Here is a 6,000-nt window from a genome sequence, read left to right as displayed (position 1 = left end):
AGCAAGGCCATGTATGGCTTTAAAAGTAATTAGTAAAGGTTTAAAATCAATTTTAATTCTCTTAGAATATGTTAAAAGTCTGGCAGCCGAGCTGTGGACAAGCTGGAGACGGGAGATGGCCTTTCGGCTGAGCCCTGAATACAGGGAATTACAATAATCCAGCGGTGACGAGATAAAAGCAGGGATGACTTTTTAAGGGTCTGCTTGAGATAAAACAAATGTTTGTCTTTTGCAATATTCCTAAGTTGGAGAAAGCACAATTGTACTACCTTGGTGATTTATGTGTCCAAACAAAGCTCAGAGTCAAAGATCACACTCAATTTGCTGGCGGAATGCTTGACATTGGAGGACATATTAAAAAGATTACTTTTCAAGTCAAAGGTTAGGTTTGGGGTGGCCCGAATAAAAGGACCTCAGATTTTTATGACAGAGACAAGCCATCACATGAGAAAATGTGTCTGTGTCACTACCAGTAAGCGGAGCATAAAATTGCATGTGGTTCACATAACAGTAATATTATACCTACAGATAATCTGACCCAAAAGAAGCATACACATAAAAAGAAAAATAGTATCGGTCCAAGAATTGACCCCTGGGGAACACCACATGAGAGGGGGACTGGGGATGAGGAGAATTCTCGAAAGATCTGTCAGAGAGAGCGAAACCAGACAAGGACAGTGTCCTTAATACCAACACAGTTTTTAAAGCGATTTATAAGGATATCGAACATCATATGAGCAAACTCAAATCAAGCTAAAATCGAATTGATGTCCCAGAATCAGCGGCCAGCAGTAAATCATTGGTAACCTTAATAAGAGCTGTTTTTGGCGCTGGGCATGTAATCCTGACTGATATTGCTAAAAATATATTCCTGTTATTCATGTGATTACTTCAAGGCAACAGACCTTTCTAAACATTTTAATTGAAAAAAGGTTTTAGTGTAGGCTTCTCCAGGAAAGGACAGTAATGGAACAGAGCCAGAAGACAACGAGCAGTTGATAATAGAGAGAATTTGTGGGCCAAAAGTCTGAAATAACTCTTTCAGAGATCTAGTGGGGACAGTGTGTAATTGGCAGGTGGAGGAATTTAAGCAGGGGATTAACTCCTCTAATTCTAGCAATGACATTTGCTTGAAATGAAACATACCGTTCTGGCAGTGTTTAGTGCAGATGAGGAGATTTTCTGGTCACAGGTGTGATATAGCCTACATCTATCTATATCTATTTTATTTAAGAAATGGCGGAGAAAATGCTCACATATCTCAGGGGATGCTTCCATATGCTGGCTAGGAAAAGGGTTTACCACTGCGTCGATTGCCTTAAAATAAAACCCTGGGGTTGTGGCAGCTACTAGCGATCAAATTGGGAAAATAAGAATACCTTAGTTCTTTAACTGCAGGCTGATGGGCCAACATCAAGCTTTTCAGCGTATCAAGAGATACCTTGAGTTTGTCTTTCTTCCATCTTCGCTCAGCTCTCCTACATTGCCTCTTTAAATCCCTTGTATAGACAGTATGTAGTCACTATAAAGGAGATCTTCAACTGTAGATTTACGTTATATTTTGTTACATCTTCACGCTCGCTGATGCGACGGATGGTTTTGAAGTCACATGGGAATACATGCACAGTTAACATAACTGGGGGTCACTAGCCATTTAGTGAAGATGACTGAATTACAAATAATATATTGTCTAACTCATCTCCCATCTTTTCTATCCATGAAGATAGTTTTCGGGTTTATTTTCTCAGGTTTGAAATATATGCCTCTAAGACATTCTGCTGCCAACTCAATACACAGGAGGTGAGCGGAATTTCATTTCTGGTTCTCACAGCATTGGACGTGATTGATGGAGCTGTAGGTGTAAAGTCAGAGGATCACCAAAGTCATCAGGATTCATCCTCTGGGGACCCTGAATGTCTGTGCAATCCTTCATAGCAATCCATTCAAGAAGTGCTGTGATTGTGAACAAACTGTGGACGGACCGACATTCAGCAGAATAATTATTAGTGAAAGTTGTATTTTTGCTACCCTCTATTCCTGTTGATTTGTACGTGAATGCATATCCTTTAAATACATGTGTCTTGTGAAAATCTGGTTTATGAGTGCACCATTTATATTTTTTTCTTTAGTTTATAGATCTTCTGAAGCTAAATCTCTGAGGCCCCTTTGCAGAACAAGTACTAGCTGCCTTCAGTAGCCATCGGCTCGATGCTCACACTGTTGAACACAGAGTTGAAGATGGAGCTTCCCTTCAGGGATTTCTTCAAGAAACAGCAGTAGTTCTTGTCTTCCAGTTACAATGGCAGGCTGCCTCCTTCCTCTGGAGACATAATGTTGACGATGTCAGCTCAGTTAACTCCTCCGCGCAGGACTAGAATGTCTTGGATGGACAAGATTTGGATATCAGTGAGGACTGATGATTTAGGCCTGCAGTGGAGGCGTTTTTTTTATTCTTCTTTTCTCCCCCATTCTTGTGTCTACTAAATATCACAAAAAAAGGGAGTGGGCCTGGAACCTTTCCCAGCATGCAACAGGCAGAAGGGAGAGAAACAACCTGGACAGGTCAGTAGTCAAGCACACAGTTACACAACACGCAGACAGAAAGGGACAGCTCACATCCATGCCTAGAAGGAATGCATGTTTCAGGAATGTGGCGAAAACTCATAAACACGGAGAAAATATGAATTCACAGAGACCAGTTTTGAACTCAGCAGGACATTCTTCATGTGAGGCAGGAGCATAAACTTTGAAGACGAAAAAAAATATATCAACATGATCAAAAAATACACACTCTGGAGGACTGTAATAACCAGTTATGTACCAATATACAAGCAATTGTGGCCACATGCAATTTCTGTCAATCTGACAATTGTGATGTCCATTGGATCAGAGTACTGTCACTTGCCTGCCTGTTCTGCCAATTTCCCCAGCACTTGTCACATGACCAATTAAGATTTTCCATGGTGACTATCCAAAATTCTGATACCATGGAGCCATCACTGGAAAAAAAATTTTTATTAGCTTTTCCACCTTTAATTTTTGACAGGACACCTAGGTGAGAAAGGGGGAAGACATGCAGGAAATCGTCACAGGTCGGATCCGAACCCTGGACCTCTGCGTCGAGGCGTAAACCTCTCAGTACATGTGCGCCTGCTCTACCAACTTTTATTCAGCTGTAAACTGTGAGCATTCATGCAAATAAACTCTCTCATCCTTAGAACGTTTGGTAACACTTTACTTTAAGTTTTCTACATAAGAGTGACATGACACTGTCATGAATACATGACACTCACATGACACTGTCATGACACAGTCATGACACATGAACCCTGACCCTAACCCTAACCCTCTAACCCTAACCCTCTTACTTCTTAAAGCACTTTTAAACATAGCACTTATTAACTCTGAATGGTATGTGTATGGATATTTTTAACCTGAAGAGCAAGTAACGCAGACGGTATTTAATTTATAATTTTTTTATTTAAATAACATGGTTTTAAGATTGTAATAGAGTTTATTTTATATTGGGACACCAGGCTTTTTATAATTTTTTGTATTACATGACTATATATATGTTTGTAGGCATGTGGGTGTTTTTATTCTATTTTTTTATTATTACTTTTTAATATTATTTTTTTACCTTGATATTTCTCTTGGAGAGACACCGGAGTAGTTGTGGAGTTGACCTTTTATTTAAAGTTTTAAATTCCCGCTGTCCTTCCTTTCCAGTGGTTCTTTTAACCTCCTTTTAATATCTGGCCGTTTTTTTTTAAAAACAGCCCCGTCTTCTTTTTTATTAAACCGAACCTGTTTTTTTTAAGGAGTTTTTATAAAGTGTTTTATTCACCCCAGTGGTCCCCTTGTACCCATTCTGGGTGCTGCGTTTGAACCCAAACCTAACCATAACGTGTCATGACAAAACCGAATGACACTTACTAAAAAAGAGTTATGTCATAAACATTTATGACTTGTTTATAATGTTTTATGACACGTCAGTCTTATGTAGAAAAGTTAACGTAAAGTGTAACCGAACGTTTTAGAGAATATTTTAGTTTTTTTTTACTCAAAATTCATGATATTGTCCAGTAAAATCCTCCTACCACCAAACAGTTTTGATAAATTCAAGCACCTGTGCCACTTAAGTCCTTATTACCATAAATCATGTGTTGACACTGACAGGATGTTACTCGTCTCCTCCTCGTCTGGCCTCCAGACAAAGCCGAAACCCGGAGACAGTGACAGCACTTTATTAAAAACCACTATATACATTCAGATGTAAGATGAGAGCACTCTCAGTATCACATACAGTATCTATAGGAAATAAAGAAAGCTATCAAGAAACTGTCACCCAATCTCACCCAAAAGAAAGAATCTCTTTTGCACATAAACTGTGTCATTTTACATCTGATGATCTTAAAGGTCCCATGGCATGAAAATTTCACTTTATGAGGTTTTTTAACATGAATGCGTTCCCCCAGCCTGCCTATGGTCCCCCAGTGGCTAGAAATGGTGATAGGTGTAAACCGAGCCCTGGGTATCCTGCTCTGCCTTTGAGAAAATGAAAGCTCAGATGGGCCGATCTGGAAGGTTACCTCCCCTTTCTCTGCTTTGCCCGCCCAGAGAATTTGGCCCCCCCATGAGAGAGAGACATCATGGCTTTCAAACGAGCAAAGTGGCAGTTGGTCAAGGCCACACCCCCACCCTCCACCATGCCCCCCCCTCTCTCCTCCTCAATAGCTACAGACACAGAAATGGCACATCCTAAGGAAAGCTCATTGTGGGACTGGCTCTAGTGGCTGTAATTCTGCACCAAGGCTGAATTTTGGGAAAGAGACTTCAGATACAGTATTAGGGGACCACTAAGGTCTATATAAAAGAGACTTCAGATACAGTATTAGGGGACCACTAAGGTCTATATAGAAGAGACTTCAGATACAGTATTAGGGGACCACTAAGGTCTATATAAAAGAGACTTCAGATACAGTATTAGGGGACCACTAAGGTCTATATAAAAGAGACTTCAGATACAGTATTAGGGGACCACTAAGGTCTATATAAAAGAGACTTCAGATACAGTATTAGGGGACCACTAAGGCCTATATAAAAGAGACTTCAGATACAGTATTAGGGGACCACTAAGGTCTATATAGAAGAGACTTCAGATACAGTATTAGGGGACCACTAAGGTCTATATAAAAGAGACTTCAGATACAGTATTAGGGGACCACTAAGGTCTATATAAAAGAGACTTCAGATACAGTATTAGGGGACCACTAAGGTCTATATAGAAGAGACTTCAGATACAGTATTAGGGGACCACTAAGGTCTATATAGAAGAGACTTCAGATACAGTATTAGGGGACCACTAAGGTCTATATAAAAGAGACTTCAGATACAGTATTAGGGGACCACTAAGGCCTATATAAAAGAGACTTCAGATACAGTATTAGGGGACCACTAAGGTCTATATAGAAGAGACTTCAGATACAGTATTAGGGGACCACTAAGGCCTATATAAAAGAGACTTACAGATACAGTATTAGGGGACCACTAAGGTCTATATAAAAGAGACTTCAGATACAGTATTAGGGGACCACTAAGGTCTATATAGAAGAGACTTCAGATACAGTATTAGGGGACCACTAAGGTCTATATAAAAGAGACTTCAGATACAGTATTAGGGGACCACTAAGGTCTATATAAAAGAGACTTCAGATACAGTATTAGGGGACCACTAAGGTCTATATAGAAGAGACTTCAGATACAGTATTAGGGGACCACTAAGGTCTATATAGAAGAGACTTAAGATACAGTATTAGGGGACCACTAAGGTCTATATAAAAGAGACTTCAGATACAGTATTAGGGGACCACTAAGGCCTATATAAAAGAGACTTCAGATACAGTATTAGGGGACCACTAAGGTCTATATAAAAGAGACTTCAGATACAGTATTAGGGGACCACTAAGGTCTATATAGAAGAGACTTCAGATACAGTAT

Source organism: Perca fluviatilis, chromosome 6, assembly GCF_010015445.1.
Source record: "Perca fluviatilis chromosome 6, GENO_Pfluv_1.0, whole genome shotgun sequence".
Lineage (NCBI taxonomy): Eukaryota > Metazoa > Chordata > Actinopteri > Perciformes > Percidae > Perca > Perca fluviatilis.
This window is presented reverse-complemented; position numbering follows the sequence as displayed.